The 25,640-nt window shown below is 36.6% G+C and overlaps 1 protein-coding gene across 2 annotated transcripts in view; it reads right to left on the reverse strand.

The window, feature by feature from the left end:
* LOC129135558 (MAM and LDL-receptor class A domain-containing protein 1-like) overlaps window positions 1–25,640 on the reverse strand; it is a 170,840-nt gene that overhangs the window by 47,741 nt on the left and 97,459 nt on the right. For both annotated transcript variants that reach the window (XM_054656217.2, XM_063815003.1), the window contains 3 exons: window positions 6,238–6,339; window positions 5,164–5,310; window positions 1,541–1,707 (listed from right to left, as the gene is read on the reverse strand). The gene's annotated coding sequence lies outside the window, so the exon portion shown is untranslated. The remainder of the gene's footprint in view (window positions 1–1,540; window positions 1,708–5,163; window positions 5,311–6,237; window positions 6,340–25,640) is intronic.

Here is a 25,640-nt window from a genome sequence, read left to right on the forward strand (position 1 = left end):
TATCTACAGATATGTGATATATATATGACATCCATATTTATCTATCTATATATTTATATCTATATGGATGTGTAGAGATATATATCTATAGATATCTCACATACATATAGATGTAATTATGTGAATCATATAAATCTGGATACATAAAATAATAAATATATTGATATATATTATATTACATATAATTATACATTATATATTATTTATTATGAATATATTTATTCACCTCCAGTTTCTGGCAGATAGTTCCCAAAAACCTGTTAATTTCCTAATCAATAGGGATGTTAATAGAATCTTATGGGACTCATCACCAGAAAGATCAAGTTATGATTAGAAGCTTGGAACTTTCAGCCCCACCTCTTTGGGGAAGAAGAGAGGGGCTGGAGATTGAGCTAATAAATGATCAAACCTATGTGACAAATCCTCTATACAAATTCCTGAAGTACAGGTTTCAGAGAGCTTCTAGATTGCTGAACGCATTTTGGTTCCTAGAGGGTGCACCCCCGGGAATGCACGGAAGTGAAGCACCACCCCTCTTCCCACATACTTTGCCCTATTCATCTCTTCCATATGGTTGTTCATCTACATTTTTAATAATAAATGGGTAACATGAGTAAAGTGTTTTCCTGAATTCTGTGAGTCATCCCAGCAAATTATCAAACCTAAGAAGGGGGTCATGGGAACTCCAATTTATAGCTGGTAGGTAAGAGGCACAATAGGAAGCTTGTGATTGACATCTGAAGTAGGGGTAGTCTTGTGGGCCTGAGACCTCAACCTGTGGAATCTGTACTATCTTCACATAGCAGTGTCAGAATTGAGGCAAATCAAAGGACACTCAGTTGGTGTCCACTAGAGAACTGAATTGCTGTGTTGGAAAAAAAACATGCATCTGGTGTCAGAAGTGAGATATTGGGAGTGCTGAGTGCATAAGAGTAGACAAAGCAGGGTGTTTTCCTATACTATGGAATCAGCTGTCAGTTTGTTTTTATCTGTTATACTAATTGGAGTACTCACCCAGCTTTATACTTTAGAACTCATTGAGCATATTGGACAAGGAGAGAGAGAAGAAGAATGGACTCACTCTACCCAGTGTGCCATTGTTCAATATTTAATCAATAATTACCAGTCTTAAAAATTATGTCTACTGCTACCCAAACAAGTAAGTTTTAACCATTATATTTATAGTTCTAATGATATATAGATGTAATGTCCAAAACAGATCACATCAGAGCTTCAATACAGAGCTCACAATACAGAATCTCAGCTATCCCATTTTTATTAGATCTATAGTTTCTTTAATATAATTCCATGAATTTTGAAAACTTTATGAAATAATATTGGGCAAGTTATCACATTAACTTTTGTACATGAGAGTGTCCCCTATCCTAGTTTCTTAATCATTCTTTTTAAAAGTATACCAAATAAAGTCAAGTTAAAGAATAAAAGCCTATGCGCAACTGAGAAATCAAAACACAAGTTGCCAAGAGTTAGAAACTTCATTGAGTCAATGAATTTGAAATAAATGCAACTTTCTTCTTACCTCATTATTATACAGTCTTACTCTCAGGACACTGCTTTCCATTGCATAATAGAATTGAAGATGACAGCTCTTGCCCAGGCAATGACACACACAGCTATTTAGGTAAGCCCTGCTGTCTAAATGGTTAAGAGTGAAAGCATGCTTAGCGCCTACCCATACATAATAACCTGAAAGATAAAAGAAAAAAGAAGCAATTTAGGAAAACATTAGCTTCTTTCTGTCTGACTAAAACTATTACATTTCTGAAGTTTTCAAAACCAGACTTAAAACACAAATATTTTACTTAAAAGGATAGAGTGTTTTCAAATGATTACATCAACTACAAATAACAGGTTTTCATTTTTATATATTATTTCCAATATGTAGAGAAATCTCCTAATTTCTATAATCAAAATTTGATAGCACCCTTTTGTAAAAATTCAAGATTCCTATAAAAGAAACCTACATATACAAATTGCTATACCACCAAATTATTGTCATTTTCTGTTAAATATCACAATTCAATCCTTTTTTTAATCAAGAATTTCTCTTCATCCTTCCCAGAATTCTTGCCCCTCTGGATGATTTTTTGATTTACTTTTTGTAGAAAATCCTTTATAGTTTTAGGAAATACAACTTAAAATGTCTTCTTTCTTACCAAGCCACATAGAGGTATGAGATATCTACAGTCCTTTTAAACGTCACCTATGGATTTTGTTTTACATAAAGATATTGTATATAAATTTTTCCCCATCTGATGTTTAAAACGAATTTGAGCTGTTCTTGAACTTAATAACAATGACAACACAGATTTATAAAGAGATTTCTATAATTTTACAACTTCATTTTCAAAAATAAAGTCTGAAATGCTTCTTCATGCTACTGAAACTGCTGCACGTCTCTGATGTTTGTTTAAAAAGAAGTCTCTAAGGAAACCCAAATACAACAAGAAAGACAAAAACAAGAACACGAGACCAAATTTTACCCTCAGATATTTACAGCTACAGCAAATACTAAACATAATATGATCCTTAACTGGATAAACGTAATGTAAAAGCTTACACTATTTACATTAACGTCTTTTGCACAGTAAATCATGTCTGACTTTCAACAAAAAATTACAAGACACCTGCAAGGCAAAAAGCAGTTTGAAAAGCATAATTCTAAAAAGTAAAGTCTATTAATCTTTTTAAAAATAGTCTGTACACTATTCACAATAGCAAAGACATGGAATCAACCCAAATGCCCATCAATGATAGACTGGATAAAGGAAATGTGGTACATATACACCATGGAATACTATGCATCCATAAAAAGGAATGAGATCACGTCCTTTGCAGGAGCATGGATGGAGCTGGAAGCCATTATCCTGAGCAAACTAATGCTGGAACAGAAAGCCAAGCACCACATGTTCTCACTTATATGTGGGAGCTGAACAACTTGAACACAGACACAGGGAAGGGGAACAACACACACTGGGGCCTGTTGAGGGGTGAGGGGAGGGAGATCATTGGGATAAATAGCTAATGCACGCTGGTCTTAATACCTAGGTAATGGGTTGACAGGTGCAGCCAACTACCACAGCACATGTTTACTTATGTAACAAACCTGCACATCCTGCACACGTAGCCTGGAACTTAAATAAAATAAATAACCATAATAATAATATTACTGCTACCCCCAAAAAATAAAAAAATAAAAAATAATAATCTGCACAGTAAAATATATAAATATAATGCTAAAGACAGCAAAAACGAATTACATTTATAAATTGTACAAAAAAGAAATTAAATTTAATGCAATTCTAATACATTCTATTAAAAACATATTAAGATACACTAGGAAATAAATAAGAAAATATTAGCAAGTATACACTTAAAACAAAAATAAATTAAGACTTTAAATTAAATGCCCAATAGGCAGAATATAACCTAGACTGGCTGTAGTGTCAAAGAGAAAATTCATGTACCAGAAGCCCTGAAATGTAACTCAAAATAGAGTAAATTATATAGAAAATAAAAAGGAGGAGTCAGGTTATGGAGTGTGAACATTAGTTGTGTTTAATAGAAACTCAAGATGAAAAGATTAGAGGGAGTAAGAGAGAATTACTTGAATAGAATAACATAATTTCTGCAAGTGATGATATATGTGCATTCTGAGCATTAAAAATTAAACATATACTCATTCCTGCACTCATCATACTGAAATTTTCAAATAACAAAGATAAATAAACATTTTTAAAATCTGCATTAAACTAAAAACCATTATATGCACTCAGACTTCTCCGTCACTACAGCACATATCAGGAGCTAAAGAGGGAAAATCACCCTGCACTTAGAAATTTAAAAAAAAAATTCTAAAATTGTATGACCAGATAAATTATTATTTCGAAGTGAGAACAATTTTAAAATATTTTAAGTTTACAGGTACTATGGGAGCTCATCACCACAGATCTTTTTTAAATAAAACTAAAATTGATTAAAGAGTCAACCTTTGCAAGGGGATAAGGGAACCAAGAAGGAAAGCATAAAATCTAAAAAACAATGGTGAGTAAGAAAAATAATGAAATATATAAACTTAATAATTACAAGTATCATAACAAGATATTGACTTTAAAACTCTTCAAAATGTTCAATTGTAACTCAGGACCAAAAAATAATTAAATGATAGTTTGGTCTTTCTCATGTTCAAGAAGGCAGAAGTACTAGAGCACTTTAGGTTTTGTTAAAGAAATTTCATATAAAGAATATACCCTAAAAATTAAGAACAGTCATAACAATAAGATATATAAATTAAAGCTTCCAGATCAGTGAAAAAAATAAAAATAAAAATGTAACAATACTCACCCCTCCAAGAAAAGGAAGAAAGAAAAAAAAGCAAAAAGAATAAAAGTAAACAGAAAATACAAATTAATATGTTAGCAAGAGGAAGAAACTCATTGACAGAGCAGTGTTGAAAGAGAGAAAGAAAGAAAGAAAGAAAGAAAGAAAGAAAGAAAGAAGGAAGGAAGCATGGATGGAAGGAAGGAAGGAAGGAGAGAAAGAAAGAAAGAAAGAAAGAGAAAGAAAGAGCTGGCCGACTTGGCCGGGCATGATGGCTCACACCTGTAATCTCAGCACTTCAGGAGGCTAAGGTGGGTGGATCACTTGAGGTCAGGAGTTTGATACCAGCCTGGCCAACATGGTGAATTCCTGTCTCTACTAAAAATTCAAAAATTAGCCAGGCATGGTAGCACGTGCCTGTAGTCCCAGCTACTTGGGAGGCTGAGACAGGAGAATCACTTGAACCCAGGAGGCGGGGGTTGCAGTGAGCCAAGATCTCACCACTGCATTCCAGCCTGGGTGACAGAGTGAGACTCTGTCTCAAAAAAAAAAAAAAAAGCCTTTTAATACTTTTTGTTCACACGATAATAAATCCTGAAGGAAATAATAAAACTTAAAAAATATTGTTAACCTAGTATAATTCTCATTTTACGCTGTTGGAAACATAATTGTTATTTTCACCTTCAGCTCCTATGGCAGAATGTATTTTCAATAAAATATACTCAGTATATTCACCAAGGCCTCCTATGTAATGTCTTATAACTAGTCACCATAAAGCAGAATTCTGAAAGTAATACATAAAAGATATTATTTTTTTTCTACCTTCATCATCACCTCCTTGATCCTGCTGAGGTGTGGATTCAAATGCAGGGATCTCTCTCGCTTTTGTGCGCATCCAGGAAATTTGGCCAGCAGATGCTTCTGACGTCCACTCACACATGTCAAATTCAAACCCACAGGCCTGACACACTAAACGGGAGAAAAAGATCTTGGTGGACTATTAGTCTGCTAGAGTGGCTGCTTAACCAAGTTATGTGTTGTAATCAACCAAAAGGCTTATATACACGCATACACATCAGCACACACTAATTTATATCTGGAAGTTGGGATTTAATAAGCCTTAGAGTGTACCAGCAACTCCATTTTGCAAAAATTTCTCAGTTGATCCACATGTACAATATCCTCTCAAATGTGACCCATTGCCATAAAAAAAGGAGATTCCTAGTTTTTGTTGTATGTGTCACCACTTCAGTCACAATATGTTTTAATTTTTTTAAGAGACAGGGTCTTGTTCTGCCACCCAGGCCAAATGCAGTGTTGCAATCATAGCCCACTGTAGCCTCAAACTCCTGGGCTCAAGCAATCTTCCAGCCTCAGCCTCCCAAGTAGCTAGGACCACAGGTGCATGCCACCATGCTCAGGTAATTCTTTTTTTTTTTTTTTTTTTTGGTAGAGATGATATCTTCCTATATTGCCCAGGCTAATTTTGAGCTCTTGGCCTCAAGCAATCCTCTCATCCCGGCCTCCCAAAGTGCTGGGATTACAGGCATGAGCCACCATACCCAGTCAACAATTTTTAAAATGGCTTTATATTTTACCTTACCTACTTTATGGGATTAGATTAGTTAGTTTAAGTTATTTACTATTCATAGTCACACTGAAATTTTATAGAAGAAACATTGCATATCATTCCACAATGGCTTTAGTTTCACAAAATGACATCGCCTTAAATTGATGTATTTAGTATAAACCACCACAGCCTCCCAATAACACTCCAGCTAAAACTAGGACATTAATGGCAACAAAGGTTGGCGTGTGCACTTTCCTGTGAGTGGTCTCTGAGTCTCACATATTGCATATATACCAGAAAAGTGAATATCTCAATTTAACACTTACATCTCAACTCTTCATCTGTAGCATCAAATCTGCAGAGATCTGTATCTGGATGACATAGCTCCCGCTCAGCATTCAATGCTTCTTGACACAGTAAAATTCCATCTGTTAAATTTAAAGATTGGCAAGAAGTGAAATGCAGGTGCAACTGGAAAGACTCATGTATTTTGCTTTAATGTTAATATTCATTCTACAAAGCACTCTGTAACCAATTTCTCTTTATGGTATCATCACCCTTTAGGTAACCCTATCTCTCTCTCTCTCTCTCTCTCTCTCTCACACACACACACACACACACACACACACACCACTCAAATAGAGACAGAGAAAAACAGAACAAAACAACTATGCCAATGTTTCAGAATTTTAATCATATCTCCATAATGACAGGCAAGCCCCAAAGCCAATCCTTCATAGGAGTAAAAAAATTGCCCTAATGTTGGAACTCAGAGTCTACTATTTGAAGGACAGTTGTACATGTGTCCAATACAAGATATGGTGCCCCTTAAACGTGGAAGGTGGATCTTCCCTGGAACTGCTTTCTCTGAAGCCTTCCCAAATTGTGCCTGTTGGCCGGCCATGGTGGCTCACACCTGTAATCCCAGGCATGGGCTGGCCTTTGGGAGGCCAAGGAGGGTGGATCACCTGAGGTCAGGAGTTCAAGATGAGCCTGGCCAACATGGTGAAGCCCCGTCTCTATTAAAAATACAAAAATTATCTGGGCGTGGTGGCATGCATCCATAATCCCAGCTACTAGGGAGGCTGAGGCAGGAGAATTGCTTGAACCCAGGAGGTGGAGGTTGCAGTGAGCAAAGGTCACGCCACTTCACTCCAGCCTGGGTGACAGAGCGAGACTCCATCTCAAAAAAAAAAAATTGTGCCTGTGTTTTTGTTTTCTTTTCCCCAAGCCCCCCAATATAAGACTTGAAGGTAGACTAGGAGTCCTTTCTGCCCATACCACTTGCAGACTATTCTCCCTCTGACCTTCCTAAATACCCAAGCTTTGACTCTCATGTCAAATGGCACCCCTCACTGTTCCAGCTTGTTACAATCACCTACAGACACTGTAGGTGAGCCCTGAGGATGCCCTGTCCCTCAACCCCTGAAGATTCTAGCTCTGAGCTCACTGTCATTCTCTGTCATGTAAATATTCACTTTTATTTGCTTCTCAGTTTCTTGATCTCTTCTTATTGATGACTTTGAAGGAGAACTTTGATGAAAAACAACCTTTGCCATCACTCTTCAAAAGAAGTATTACCATTACTAATGATGATAATGTTTCCTTGTCTTCATTTCAAGTGGTCCACTCACCAACCATCATCCCTATCTGTCCAGCTCACTTCTTTTCATATCTCTACTCTAACAATATTTCAGCTGCGCCAGCTTCTACAAGCCCAGGATCCTAAATTATTTTCAGTTATTTCCCTCACCTATCTTGTCTTCATTTCCTTCATTAGAGATGTCAGACAAGCAATCACTCCCTGGCCATGCTCATACTTCTCCATACTCTCATGGCAAAAACTCTAGAAAATAAATCCCTTCACTTACTCTAGCCTGTATCTGTGCAGCTGAATGAGTGAAGAAATCATGCAGATTTCACTTTGTCCACAATCATGCAGACTGAAATGACTTCGTATTCATGACTACTCACTCCATTGGCATCAGGGTGACCCTCATTCTTTCCTTTTCCGCATTCCTAGACAACTATTCAAAGCTTTCTATTCCCTCTTTTAACTTCCAGCTCTTCCTTCCCTATTGTCATTCTCAGCTCACCACCTTGCTTCACATTTCATTGGGAAAATGAGAGAAATCAGAAGAAAACTTTACAAGTCGCATCATCAATCTCACTGGCCAGCTGTCCACACGCTTTGCCCCCTGTAGGAGCGGGTCAACTCTCCATGCCCTTCTCTGGATGACGTCTTCCATTTAGACAGAAATTTCATCTCTGCTCGGCTATTTAAGGAATCATGCTGCCAATTTCCTCTCCTCTCATTTACAACGATGTGTTCTCTTTCTCTACAAGATCATTTCCTTCAGGACCTAAATGGCCAAAACTTCATCCATCTTAGAAAAACATTCTCCTGATCCGACAACCTTCTCCAACTAACTTCTCAAAGTTCTGCCTATTCTCACACTGACTCAAACACCAGTTCTTTCCCCTCCTATTCTCTCTTGAATCTATGTCAATAACAGTTTTTTAATTGAGATAAACTTCACAAAACATATCATTAACCATTTCCATTTTATCTATTTTAAAGTGTACAAGTAGGCTGGGCACAGTGGCTCACAACTGTAATCCCAGCACTTGGGAGGCCGAGGCAGGTGGATCACTTGAGTTCAGGAGTTCGAGACCAGCCTGGCCATCATGGTGAAACCCCATCTCTACTAAAAATACAAAAATTAGCAAGGCATGGTGGCACACGCGTGTAATCTCAGCTAGGAAATCTGAGGCAGGAGAATTGCTTGAACCCAGGAGGCGGAGGTTGCAGTGAGCCGAGATCGCACCACTGCACTTTAGCCTGGGCAACAGAGTGAGAGTCCAACTCAAAAAAAAAAAAAAAAAAAGGCCGGGCACAGTGGCTCATGCCTGTAATCCCAGCATATTGGGAGGCTGAGGCAGATGGATCACCTGAGGTCAGGAGTTCAAGATCAGCCTGGCCAACATGGCGAAACTCCGTCTGTACTAAAAATACAAAAATTAGCCAGGTGTGGTGTTGCATGCCTGTAGTCCCAGCTACTCAGGAGGCTGAGACAGGAGAATCAATTGAACCCGGGAGGCAGGGTTGCAGTGAACTGAGATCGTGCCACTGCACTCCAGCTTGGGCAACAAGAGCGAAACTCTGCTTCAACAACTACAACAAAAAAGTGTACAAGTCAGTGGCTTTTATTAAATTTGAAATGTTGTGCAATCATCAAACTACCTAATTCCAAGACATTTTCATCACTTGTACCCATCAGTCACTTCACCATTCTCTCTTCTCCCCCCTACCCTGGCAGCCACTACATCTGCTTTCTATCTCTATGGATTTGCCGACTCTGCTATTTCACATAAATGGAATCATGCAGGCTGTAGCCTTTGTGCTTGGTTCCTTTCACTCAGCAAAATGTTTTTGAGGTTCATCCATGTTGTAGCATGGATCAGTATTTTATTCCTTATTTGTTTGTTTGTTTTTTCATCACCTTTACCACTCCCCTGAAACTGCATATATCAAGATTGACCTCTATATTGCTAAATCTCATATTTAATTTTTTTCATCAACATATTTGACATATCAGTAATATTGGACAGAGCTGATCCCTCCCTTTTTCTTGAAATATTTTCTTCACCAGGCTTTTGCATAAAACTCTTTTCTGGTTTTCTGATTGTGTTACCACCTGTTTTTTTTCTCAGTCTCTCTTGTGGTTTTCCCTCATCTGCTCAACATGAGACTGCCTGGAAGCTCGGTCCCTCCATCTCTTCTCCTCTCTACACACCCACAACCTTGTTAATATCACCTAGTAACATGCTATTAAACCCTTTCCTAAATGCTGGGGACTCATAAAATTATACCTCAGGCCCCAAATTTTTGTGGACTCCAACTCTACACTCCAGCAGTATCCTGATACTGACTTAAGCCTCTTCCCTCGGGTCACAGAAATAGGTCTAAATCTTGAAACCACCTTTGCAAAAGTATGACTGAGACAGTGAAAGAGATCTAATTTAATCGACTCCATCTTGCTTCTAACTTCCAAGCTGTCCTTGCTCATTCCTGGGTGGAGACTGGACTAACTTTGGGAGGAACTTAGTTTATAGTTTAAACAAGGATGGTAACAGCCCTTTCCCAAAGCAGACCTCTTTCTTGTCTGGGGACTAGATTGCCTTTGTAGGACTAACATTAGCCACAAGAATAGAAATTATAGTTTAGGAGTCATGCAGCTGGAGGCTACAAGATTCTGACCCTCCCTAAACTGCTTCTAAGATCAGTGCTTGACATATTTCACAGAACCTGCACTTGATGGATCAACTGGCACCATCCAGGTCAATAAATTGGCTCATCTGATCTTGTGGCCTCAACCCAGGAACCGACTGAGCACAAGAAGACAGCTCCGACTTCCTATGATTTCATCTCTGACCAGTCAGCACTCCTGGCTCACTGGCTTCCCCCCACCCACCAAGTTATCCTTAAAAATTCTGATCCCATCTCTGACCAGTCAGCACTCCTGGCTCACTGGCTTCCCCCCACCCACCAAGTTATCCTTAAAAACTCTGATCCCTGAATGCTCAGCGAGACTGATTTGCGTGATAATATAACTCCAGTCTCCCACATAGCCGGCTCTGGATGAATTACTCTTTCTCTATTGCAATTCCCATCTTGATGAATTGGCTCTGCCCAGGCAGCTGGCAAGGTGAACCCCTTGGGCGGTTACTATCTCAATAAACTTCTGATTTTTCTCAACGTAAACTTTCTCTTCCCACAGCCTTTCTTATCCCAGTTAATTAAACTCCATACTTCTAGTTAAGGCGAGAAATTTGGGGCCTTCCAAGACTCATCTCTTTCTCTCTCTCTCACCAAACATGCAATCCATCAGCAAATTTCTGCATTATCAATAAAACACATCCAGAATCCAACTACATCTTACGACCTCCACTACTACTACCAACTCTGGCTCAGGAAACATCATCTCTTTCCTGATCATCTTAGTAACTTCTTAATTTGTCTTTCTGTCCTTGTCCCTGCTCCACTATAATCTTGAGGGTCAGATCATGTCTCCTCTGCTTAAAGCCCTTCCATGGGTTTTCATCCTACATGAAGTAAACATCAATGCCTTACTATGACCTTCCTCATATAAACCAAAGCCTCTTTCCTCAAGGCCTCTGCATTTATAGCTGGATATATAAATAAAAAAATTAAATCCTAAGCCCCCAACCATCTGAATGGACTCCTCCTCTCATCTACAGACATTCCGAAGTTAACCTGTAAAACTAGTTCAGGCCATGATGGGAAAGTGAAGCCAGACATGCCTCATTATACCCTCCTCCCTTTTGCAATTACTGGTAGAACAAACTAAGAATGATAAGAAACATCTACAGTCTATTTTCTCTGAAGCTTGCTATCTGGAGGCTTCATCTACATGGTAAAACCTTGGTCTCTACGAGCTCTTATTGTAACCTAGACATTACTTTCTATTGATTCCAGGTCTTCAGATAATAACTCAACCAACGGTCAACCAGAAAATCTATGAATCTACCTATGACCTGGAAGCCCCCTCTTCCAGTTGTTCTGCCTTTCTAAACTCAACCAATGTACATCTTGCATTCATTGATTGATATTTTATGTCTCCCCAAATTCTGTAAAACCAACTTGTAGCCCAACTACCTTGGGCACCTGTTCTCAGGATCTCCTGAGGACTGTGTCATGAGCCATTGATCACTCATGTTTGGCTCAGAATAAATCTCTTTTAATATTTTACAGAGCTTGACTCTTTTTGTCAACATATGTAATATTCACATGGCTTATTTCCTCTATTGTTTGGCTATTTTTCTCAGATTATATGTTTTAATGTGACCATACTGACTATTTAAACATCACCATCTCATCCTCATTTCTAGAACTTCTTATCACAGTTTTTTGTTTTACTGTTCTCCATAGCAAATATCACCACTTGACATAAACTATATTTTTTTATTTATTTGCTTAGTATCATTTTTCTCCCTGACTAAATTGTAAGCTTGGTGAACGCAATGATTACTATTTGCTTTTTCACTGCTATCACATGATTATCTAAAACACTTATTGGCATAATAGGTGCTCAATGTATACTTGTTTGATAAATGAATAAATGGCCTAAGAACAACCTGATGAAAAATTTTAAAACATTGTAGACTCAATATACATCATGTTCACTTTTATTTGTGATAAAACTGAAGCAATTGGTTATGGAAATGATTTATGAATGCATCCACAATCTGGTTTCTCATAATGGGAGTTTACAAATGATGAATATGCAAATCCTCTTGAATGTAAGATGCACTGAAAACAAAGCTGCATATGCAATTAAGGGAATGTTGGCAATAAATGAAGCTAAGATTGCACAATAACGGTTACCATGAAACAATTAAAACTGTAATTTTTGTAGATTCATATAATAGCTACAACTCTTCTGTCCCTAGAGCTACATAATTAAATATTGGCCATAGTTCAGTTAAATGTTGCATATTACCTCTAATTCATCACTATTTACACAATACAAAAAAAAAACCCAGAAGCACTATAAACAAAAATAGCAAAACAGTTGAGTACAAATTGCATGGAATTAAAAACGTAGCTTTTGTCAAATGTATTACATTTCTTTCACCAGTGTCTACCACTTTAACTACCTTTGGCCTGAAAACTGGAATTTACAACCATAAAACCAGTGGCATATGAGTAAGTATTTTGGCCTGGTATGCATAAATTGTCAGTTAATAAATCTGGACAGCTCTTTTTATTTTAGTGCATTCAATCCCAGAGCTCAAAGTTATTTAAAGATGTCAGTTATTTATACTCATATTAATTCTCCCTTCTTCCCTCTCTCCTCTCACTCTTTCTTTCTTTCTTTCTTTCTTTCTTTCTTTATTTTTTTTTTTTTTTTTGAGACAGAGTCTCACTCTGTTGCCCAGGCTGGAGTGCAGTGGCACAATCTCGGCTCACTGCAACTTCTGCCTCTCAGGTTCAAGCGATTCTCCTGACTCAGCCTCCCCAGTAGCTGGGACTACAGGGGCCCACCAGCACGCCTGGCTAATTTTTGTATTTTTAGTAGAGATAGGGTTTTGTCATGTTGGCCAGGTTGAGGCTGGTCTCGAACTCCTGACCTCAGGTGATCTGCCCACCTCAGCCTCCCAAAGTGCTGAGATTACAGGTGTGAGCCACTGTGCCCAACTCTCTTTCTCTTATTCTTACATTGTACCACAATCTAGCAGTACAATATTATTTTAGGGGTTTTCAAATCCTCCGTCAATGATACATGATTAGTGGAATAAGGCTTTGCCAACCATTTCAAGGTGTCTGTACCACTGAAGTCACATGTCTAGGGCCTGCCATCCTTCAAATCTTATCTTGCACAGACAGATTAAATGAAATTGTCCAGACTCTCTCAGAGGGTAGAAAATGAAGTCCAAGTGTCAAGGCTATTGTGGTAAAAGTTATAATTGACATCCAGTTTTTACTCCAGAGGTTTTAGACAATGCGTCAGTTATCCTTATTTGTAGTGGATTTCAAGGAAGGAACAGTTACTGTCTCTTAAAAGAGAACTGGAAGCTACTAAAATAAAAAAGGTCCTTAGTTATTTAACTGGATAATATATATGCATCATTCAGATTCTAATAAAGGGATGATTGGTATATTTGAGGGCTTTACAAATGAGACTTAGGCAAAGTCCTGAAAAACCAATCTAAAAATATTCACAGAATATTCAAAATATTCTGATTGTGAGCCACAGTATGAAATCGTTATACAAAATTATAATCAGCAGTTTCTTTAAGAATCAGCGTTATTCAAGAATCAGTGATTAAACATGTTCTTATTTAATCACAATAGCAAGGCTTGATTTTTTTTTCATACTAGCTACTTTGGTAAAATCTAAAGTGATCCTCTTTTCAATAAATGTACAATAAAATTTCATATCTTGGAAGGGGCAGAGGTTAGAACGGTATTGTTTGAAAATCTGGAAATAGGCTAAACAATTCCTTTCATATTAAAAATTAGTTTTATTGTCCAATTTGCAAAGTGTTCAGAAACTGTGAACATACCTAATACTAAGCAGTTTTATAAATAAAATAGCTTATATGTATTTTTTTCTTTTTTCTTTTGTTTGAGATGGGATCTCACCCTGTCACCCAGGCTGGAGTGCAGTGCCGTGATCTCAGCTCACTGCAACCTCTGCCTCCTGGGTTCAAGTGATTCTCCCATCTCAGCCTCCCCAGTAGCTGGGATTACAGGTATGTGCCACCACACCTGGCTAATTTTTATATTTTTAGTAGATACAGGGTTTCACCATGTTGCCCGGGTTGGTCTCGAACTCCTGACTTCATGATATATTTTTAGAGTAAAGAGAAATATATATGGTAAAATAATAGTTTCATTTTCATAAATAACGGTATAATAAATAAGCCATATATTATAAACTTCCTCATCTCAGAATTTTTCAACTTTAAAAGTTGGTCATTTGATTTTCAAATTTATTTATAAATTTACATATGGTAAAGTTCCTATTTTCCAGTATTCAGCTCTATGAGTTGTTTTTTACTTTTAAAAAAAAGCTTTTATTTTAACTCCAGGGTAAATATGTGGGTTTGTTATATAGGTAAATTCGTGTCATGGGGGTCTGTTATACAGATTATTTGGTCACCAAGAGTATAGACCTCCTCTTGGGTGTCTCTAGACACCTCCTCTCCAAGAAGAGGGAGCACGTGGGAAAGTCCCAGCATCAGTCAGGAGGCAGAGGAAGAGGAGTGAAATGTGGGTAAGAAAATTTCCTCTGGTTTCTAGGAGAAGAAGCAGGGGAGGCAGGGTAAGTAAGCCAAGGACTGGCTAGTTTTAATGATGTCAGCAGGCCCTAGAACATAGAAGCTGTTTCTAGTTGTCTGGAACTTGGTTATTATGGGCTAAATCATGCCTCCCAAAATTCCTATGTTGAACTGTTAACCCAAAGTACTACTGAAAGAGACTGTATTTGGAAATACAGCCTTTATAGAGCTAACTAAGATAAAATGAGGTAACCAGGGTGGCCCTAATCCAATATGGCTGGTGTACTTAAACTAGAGTTTAGGTCATAGTCAGGTATAGAATGACCATGTGAAGACACAGGGAGAAAACAGCCATCTATAAGCCAAGAAGAAAGGACACAAAACTCAATCAATCCTGCTGACATTTTGAACTTGGATGTCTGGCCTCAATAATCAAGAAAAAATAAATTTCTATTTTTGAGTAACACAGTCTGAGGTACTTTGTTATGGCAGCCATAATAGACTAATATACTAGCCCTGGGGTGAGTAGGGCAGGTGTATAGTGGCCCACGTATGTGAAAAGAAGTCTTTTTAGGAAATCTAAATATCACTTTTTTTCCAGGACAGAGTCTTTTTTTGTCACCCAGGCTGGAGTGCAGTGGTGCCATCTCAGCTAACTGCAACCTCCACCTCCCAGGTTCAACCCACTGGAGTAGCTGGGCTTACAGCTGCACGCCATCATGCCCAGCTAATTTTTGTATTTTTAGTAGAGATGGGGTTTCACCATGTTGGCCAGGCTGGTCTCGAATACCTAACCTCAAGTGATCTGCCCACCTCAGACTCCTAAACAATCATTTATACAAACCAAAAAGACTTACCACAAGACGGCTATGTTAGAACCTAAGTCCACACATTTTCTTTAAGTCCACTCATTTCTAAATACAATATTTCTGTTATAATATGGCAAAAGTACTTGTATGTCTATTAAAATATGGGAAATGCTTGGCCCAGATTAATTCTTCTTCAATAAAGATTCACTATATAGTTTGAGGACTTAGCTTCATTTTTCATACTAAAACAAAAACCTAGAAATAACATAATATTCTTAGCACAAATGTAAGTACTGTTAAAAACATCTTCCCCTGATATTTTATTTAAATATCATTTTTTATGTAATAGAGCATACGTTTCTCACAAAGAAGAAGAAATAATCCAAAATCTCAAATATTTGGCATTTGAATAACAGCACATGTTCTTTGTTCAGGCATTTGGTCAATCTACATTGAAATGGAAATATCTACAGCGCTATCCCTATAAACATGGAAATATCAACACCGCTATCTGTATAAAGATGGAAAAAACTACACCGCTATCTCTATAAACCTGGAAATATCTACACCGCTATCTGTATAAACATGGAAATATCTACACCGCTACCTGTATAAACATTGAAATATCTACACCGCTATCTGTATAAACATGGAAATATCTACACTGCTATCTCTATAAACATGGAAATATCTACACCGCTATCTGTATAAACGTGGAAATATCTACACAACTATCTCTTTAAACATGGAAAAATCTACACCGCTATCTCTATAAACGGGGAAATATCTACAACGCTATCTGTATAAACATGGAAATATATACACCTCTATCTCTATGAACGTGGAAATATCTACACAGCTATCTGTATAAACATGGAAATATCTACATGGCTATCTCTATAAACGTGAAAATATCTACACCGCTATCTGTATAAACATGGAAATACCTACACTGCTACCTGTATAAACATTGAAATATCTACACCGCTATCTGTATAAACATGGAAATATCTACACCACTATCTCTATAAACATGGAAATATTTACACCGCTATCTGTATAAACGTGGAAATATCTACACAATTATCTCTTTAAACATGGAAAAATCTACACCGCTATCTCTATAAATGGGGAAATATCTACAACGCAATCTGTATAAACATGGAAATATATACACCTCTATCTCTATGAACGTGGAAATAACTACACAGCTATCTGTATAAACATGGAAATATCTACACGGCTATCTCTATAAATGTGGAAATATCTACACCGCTATCTGTATAAACATGGAAATTTCTACACCGCTACCTCTATAAACATGGAAATATCTACACCGCTATCACTAGAAACACGGAAATATCCACACGGCTATCTCTATACACATGGAAATATCTACACCGCCATCTCTATAAACATGCAAATACCTACACAGCCATCTGTATAAACATGGAAATATCTACACTACCATCTGTATAAACATGGAAATATCTACACCGCCATCTGGATAAACATGGAAATATCTACACAGCCATCTGTATAAACATGGAAATATCTAACCCGCTATGTGTATAAACATGGAAATATCTACACCGCTATCTGTATAAACGTGGAAATATCTACAACGCAATCTGTATAAACATGGAAATATCTACACCGATATCTGTATAAACATAGAAATATCTACGCCACTATCTGTATAAACATGGAAAAATTTACACCGCTATCTCTAAAACCATGAAAATATCTACAGCGCTATCTGTATAAACATGGAAATATCTACACCGCTATCTCTATAAACATGGAAATATCTACACCGCTATCTCTATAAACCTGGAAATATCTACACCGCCATTTGTATAAACATGGAAATATCTACACCGCCATCTGTATAAACATGGAAATATCTACACCGCCATCTATATAAACATAGAAATATCTACACTGCCATCTCTCTAAACATGGGAAAATCTACACTGCCATCTGTATAAACAAGGAAATATCTACACCGCTATCTCTATAAACATGGAAATATCTACACAGCTATCTCTATACACATGGAAATATATACATCGACATTTGTATAAACATGGAAATATCTACATCACTATCTGTATAAACATGGAAATATCTACACCGCCATCTCTATAAACATGGAAATATGTACACCGCCATCTCTATAAACATGGAAATAACTACACCGCTACCTCTATAAACATGGAAATATCTACACCGCCATCTCTCTAAACATGGAAATATCTACACCGCTATCTGTATAAACATGGAAAAATCTACACCGCTATCTCTATAAACTTGGAAATAACTACAACACCATCTCTATAAACGTGGAGAAATCTACACCGCCATCTCTATAAACATGGAAATCTCTACACCGCCATCTGTGTAAACATGGAAATAACTACACCGCCATTTGTATAAACATGGAAATATCTACACCACCATCTGTATAAACATGGAAATATCTACACCGCTATCTTTATAAACATGGAAATATCTACACTGCCATCTGTATAAACAAGGAAATATCAACACCGTTCTCCCTATAAACATGGAAATATCTACACCGCTATCTCTATAAACATGGAAATATCTACACCGCTATTTGTATAAACATGGAAATACCTACACCACTATCTGTATAAACATGGAAACATCTACACCGCCGTCTCTATAAACATGGAAATATCTACACCGCCATTTCTATAACCATGGAAATATCTACACCGCTACATCTAGAAAAATGGAAATATCTACACCGCTATCTCTATAAACATGGAAATATCTACACGACTATCTGCATAAACCTGGAAATATCTACAGTGCTATCTGTATAAACATGGAAATATCTACACTGCCATATGTAAAAACATTTAAATATCTACACCGCCATCTTTATAAACATAGAAATATCTACACCGCCATCTCAGTAAACATGGGAATATCCACACTGCCATCAGTATAAACAAGGAAATATCTACACCGCTATCTCTATAAACATGGAAATATCTACACTGCTATCTGTATAAACGTGGAAATATCTACACTGCTATCTGTATAAACGTGGAAATATCTACACTGCTATCTCTATAAACGTGGAAATATCTACACCAGCATCTCTATAAACGTGGAAATATCTACACGGCTATTTGTATAAACATGGAAATATTTACACCGCTATCTCTATAAACGTGGAAATATCTACACCGCCATCTGCATAAACATGGAAATATCTACACCGCTATGTGTATAAACACGGAATTTTCTACACTGCTATCTCTATAAACATGGAAATATCTACACCGCTATCTCAATAAACATGGAAATATGTACACCGCTATCACTATAAACATGGAAGTACCTACACCACCATCTGTAAAAACATGGAAATATCTACACAGACATCTGTACAAACATGGAAATATCTACACTACCATCTGTAGAAGCATGGAAATATCTACACTGCCATCTGTATAAACATGGAAATAACTACACCACAATGTGTATAAACATCGAATTATCTACACCGCTATCTGTATATAGATGGAAATATCTACACCGCTATCTGTATAAACATGGAAATATCTACACCACTATCTCTATAAACATGGAAATATATACACCGCTACCAGTATAAACATGGAAATATTTACACCACTATCTCTAAAGACATGGAAATATCTACACCGCCATCTGTATAAACATTGAAATATCTATATCGCCAACTGTATAAACATGGCAATATCTACACCATCATCTGTATAAACCTGGAAATATCTGTACCGCCGTCAGTATGAACACGGAAATATCTACACTGCTATCTGCAAAAACATGGAAATATCTACACCATCATCTCTATAAACATGAAAATATCTACACTGCAACTGTATAAACAAGGGAATATCTACAACACTACTTCTATAAACATGGAAATACCTACACCGCTATATCAATGAACATGGAAATATCTACACCGCCATCTGTATAAACATGGAAATATCTACACAGCCATCTGTACAAACATGGAAATATCTACACCGCTATCTGTATAAACATGGAAATATTTACATCGCTATCTCTAAAAACACGGAAATATCTACACTGCTGTCTGTATAAACATGGAAATATCTACACCGCTATCTCTATAAACATGGAAATATCTACACCACTATCTGTATAAACCTGGAAATATCTACAGCGCTATCTGTATAAACATGGAAATAACTACACTGCCATCTGTGTAAACATTGAAATATCTCCACCGCCATCTCTAAAAACATAGAAACATCTACACCGCCATCACTATAAACATGGGAATATCTACACTGCCATCTTTATAAACAAGGAAATATCTACACCGCTATCTCTATAAACGTGGAAATATCTACAACGCTATCTCTATACACATGGAAATATATACACCACCGTTTGTATAAACATGGAAATATCTACACCACTATCTGTATAAACATGGAAATACCTACACCGCCATCTCTATAAACATGGAAATATGTACACCGCCATCTCTATAAACATGGAAATAACTACACCTCTACCTCTATAAACATGGAAATATCTACACCACTATCTCTATAAACATGGAAATATCTACACTGCTTTCTGTATAAACGTGGAAATATCTACACCGCTATCTCTTTAAACATGGAAATATCTACACCGCTATCTCTATAAACCTGAAAATATCTACACCGCTATCTAAATAAACATGGAAATATTTACACCGCTATCTCTATAAACGTGGAAATATCTAAACCGCTATCTGTATAAACATGGAAATATCTACGCCATCTGTATAAACAAGGAAACATCTACATCGCCATATGTATAAACATGGAAATATCAACACCGCCATCTGTATACACATGGAAACACCTACACCGCCATCTGCATAAACATGGAAATATCTACACCGCCATCTGTATAAACATTGAAATATCTACACCACTATCTATCTAAACATAGAAATATCTCCACGGCTATCTCTATGAACATGGAAATATCTACACCATCTTCTCTATCAACATGGAAATATCTACACTGCGAACTCTATAAACATGGAAATATCTACACCGATATCTGTATAAACGTGGAAATATCTACACCGCTATCTGTATAAACATGGAAATATTTACACCGCGATCTGTATAAACATGGAAATATTCACACCGCTATGTCTGTAAACGTGGAAATATGTCCACCGCTATCCATATAAACATGGAAATATCTACACCGCTATCTGTATAAACATGGACATATCTACACAGTTATGTGAATAAACATGGAAATATCTACACCGCTATGACTATAAACATGGTAATATCTACACCGCTGTCGGTATAACCATGGAAATATCAACACCGCTATCTCTATAAACATGGAAATATCTGCACCGCTATCTGTATAAACATGGAAATATCTACACTGCTATCTGTATAAACATGGAAATATCTACACCGCTATCTGTATAAACATGGAAATATCTACACAGCTATCTGAATAAACATGGAAATATGTACACTGCTATCTGTATAAACATGGAAATATCTACACCGCTATCTCTATAAACATGGAAATGTCAACAACGCTATGGGTAGAAACGTGGAAATATCTACACCACTATCTGTATAAATGTGGAAATATCTACATCGCCTTCTCTATAAACATGGAAATATCTACAATGCTATCGGAAGAAATGAGTAAATATCTACACCGCTATCAGTATAAACGTGGAAATATCAACACCGCTATCGCTATAAACGTGGAAATATCTACAGCACTATCTGTATAAGCATGGAAACATCTACACCGCTATCTATATAAACATGGAAATATCTATACCGCTATCTCAATAAACATGGAAACGTCTACACCACTATCTGTATAAACGTGGAAATATTTACACCGCCATCTCTATAAACATGGAAATATCTACACCGCTATCTCTATAAACGTGGAAATATCTACAGCGCTATCTCAATAAACGTGGAAATATCTACACTGCTATCTGTATAAACGTGGAAATAAATACACCGCTATGTGTATAAACATGGAAATATCTACACCGCTATCTCTATAAATATTGAAATATCTACAATGCTATCTTTATAAACATGGAAATATCTACACCGCCAGCTGTATAAACATGGAAATATCTACACCGCCATCTGTATAAACATAGAAATATCTACACCGCCATCTCTATCAACATGGAAAATCTACACTGCCATCTGTATAAACATGGAAATAACTACACCGCCATCTCTATAAACATGGAAATATCTACACCGTTACCTCTATAAACATGGAAATATCTACACCGCTATCTTTATAAACATGGAAACATCTACAACGCTATCTCTTTAAACATGGAAATATCTACACCGCTATCTCAATAAACATGGAAACACCTACACCACTATCTGTATACACGTGGAAATATCTACAACGCCATCTCCATAAACATGGAAATATCTACACCGTTATCTCTATAAACATGGAAATATCTACTCCGCTATCTCTATAAACATGGAAATATCTACACCGCCATCTGTATAAACTTGAAAATATCTATACCACCATATGTATAAACGTGGAAATATCTACACCGCCATCTGTAAAAACGTGGAAATATCTACACCACTATCTGTATAAACGTGGAAATATCTACACCGCTATCTATATAAACATGGAAATATTTACACCGCTATCTCTGTAAACATGGAAATATCTACACCGGTATCTGTATAAACGTGGAAATATCTGGAGCGCCATCTCTATAAACATGGAAATATCTAGACTGCTGTCTGTATAAACATGGAAATAAGTACACCGCTATCTGTATAAAGATGGAAATACCTACAACACTATCTGTATAAACATGGAAATATCTACACCACCATCTGTATAAACATGGAAATATCTACACCGCCTTCTGTATAAAAAAGGAAATATCAACACAGCTATATCTATAAACATGGAAATATCTAGACAATCATCTCTATCAACATGGAAATATCCACACCACTATCTCTATAAACATGGAAATATCTACACCGCTGTCTCTATAATCATGGAAATATCTACACCGCCATCTGTATAAACATGGAAATATCAAATACGCTATCTGTATAAACATGGAAATATCTACACCGCCATCTGTATAAACATAGAAAGATCTACAATGCCATTTCTATCAACATGGAAATATCTATACCGCCATCTCTATAAACGGAAATATCTACACCGCTACCTCTATAAACATGGAAATATCTACACCGCTATCTCTATAAACATGGAAATATCTACAACACCATCTGTATGAACATGGAAATATCTACAACACTATATAAACATGGAAATATCTACACCGCCATCTGAATAAACATGGAAATATCTACACCGCTATCTCTATAAACATGGAAATATCTACTCCGCCATCTCTATAAACAAGGAAATATCTACACTGCTATCTCTATAAACATGGAAATATCTACACCACCATCTGTATTAACTTACAAATATCTACACGACTGTCTGTATAAACATGGAAATAATTACACCGCTACCTGTATAAACATAGAAATATCTACACCGCTATCTGTATAAACATGGAAATATCTACACCGCCATCTCTATAAACATGGAAATATCTACACAACTATCTCTATAAACATGGAAATATCTGCACTACTACCTCTATAAACATGGAAATATCTCCACTGCTCTCTGGTAAACATGGAAATATCTACATGGCTATCTCTATAAACATGGAAATATCTACACCGCTATCTATATAAACATGGAAATATCCACACCGCTATCTGTGTAAACATGGAAATATCTACACCGCAACCTGTAGAAACATGGAAACATCTACACTGCTGTCTGAATAAACATGGAAGTATCTACACCACTGTCTGTATGAACATGGAAATATCTACCACGCTATCTCTATAAACACGGAAATATCTACACCGCTATCTGTATAAACATGGAAATATCTACACTGCTGTCTGTATACACTTGGAAAAACCTACACTGCTGTCTCTATAAACATGGAAATATCTACACCGCTATCTTTATACACATGGAAATATCTGCATCGCTATCTGTATAAACATGGAAATATCTACACCGCTGTCTGTATAAACATGGAAATATCTACTCCGCAATCTGTATAAACATGGAAATATCTACAACGTTTTTGTGTATAAACATGGAAATATCTACAGCGCTATCTCTATAAACATGGAAATGTCTATACCACTATCTGTATAAACATGGAAATATCTACACCGCTGTCTGTATAAACATGGAAATATCTTCAACACTATCTATATAAACATGGAAATATCTACACCGCTATCTGTATAAAGCTGGAAATATATAAACCGCTATCTGTATAAACATGAAAATTTCTACACCGCTATCTCTATAAACATGGAAATACCTACACTGCTATCTGTATAAACATGGAAATATCTACACGGCTATCTGTATAAACATGGAAATATCTACACCGCTATCTCTATAAACATGGAAATATCTATACCGCTATGTGAACAAACATGGAATTATCTACAATGCTCTCTGTGTAATCATGGAAATATGTGCACCGCAATCTCTGTAAACATGGAAATATCTACACCGCTATCTATACAAACATGGAAATAGCTACACCGCTATCTGTATAAACATGGAAATGTCTATACCGCTATCTCTATAAACATGGAAATATCTACACCGCTATCTGTATAAACATGCAGTATGTACACCGCCATCTGTATCAACATGGAAATATCTACAGCGCTATCTCTATAAACATGGAAATATCTACACCGCTCTCTGTATAAACATGGAAATACCTACACCGCTTTCTCTACAAACATGGTAATACCTACACCACTACATAAACATGGAAATATCTACACCGCCATCTCTATAAACATGGAAATGTTTACACCACCATCTGTATAAACATGGAAATGTCTACAATGCCATCAGTATAAACATGGAAATATCTACACCGCTATCAGTGCAAACATGGAAATATCTACAACGCCATCTGTATAAATTTGTAAATATCTACACCGCCATCTCTATAAACATGGAAATATCTACACTGCTATCTCTATAAACATGGAAAAGTCTACACTGATATCTGTATGAACATGGATATATCCACAGCGCTACCTGTATAAACATGGAAACACCTACACCGCTACCTGTATGAACATGAAAATATCTACACCGCTATCTGTGTGACCATGGTAATGTCTAGTCCGCCATCTGTATAAACATGGAAATATCTACACCGCCAACTCTATAAACATGGAAATATGTACACCGCCATCTGTATAAACGTCGAAATATCTACACTGCCATCTCTATAAATATGGAAATATTTACATCGCCATCTGAATAAACATGGAAATATCTACACCACCATCTCTATAAACATGCAAATATCTACACCGCCATCTGTATAAACATGGAAATATCTACTATGCCATCAGTATTAAAATGGAAATATCTACACCGCCGTCTGTATAAACATGGAAATATCTACACCACTATCACTACAAACATCAAAATATCTACACTGACATCTGTATAAACATGCAAATATGTACAACACAATCTCTATAAACATGGAAATATCTACACCGTCATCTCTATAAACATGGAAATATCTACACAGCTATCTCTATAAACATGGAAATGTCTACACTGCCATCTGCATAAACCTAGAAATATCTACACTGCTATCTGTATAAAATGGAAATATCTACACCGCCATCTCTATAAACATGGAAATATCTACACCACTATCTGTATAAATACGGAAATATCTACACTGCCATCTCTATAAACATGGAAAAATCTACACTGACAATTCTATAAACATGGAAATATCTACACCGCCATCTGTACAAACATGGAAATACCTACACCGCCATTTGTATAAACATGGAAATATCTACACCGCTTTCTCTATGAACATGGAAATATCTACACCGCTATCTGTATAAACATGGAAATATTTACCCCGCTATCTGTACAAACATGGAAAT

This window comes from Pan troglodytes, chromosome 6, assembly GCF_028858775.2.
Source record: "Pan troglodytes isolate AG18354 chromosome 6, NHGRI_mPanTro3-v2.0_pri, whole genome shotgun sequence".
In the NCBI taxonomy this organism is placed as follows: Eukaryota; Metazoa; Chordata; class Mammalia; order Primates; family Hominidae; genus Pan; species Pan troglodytes.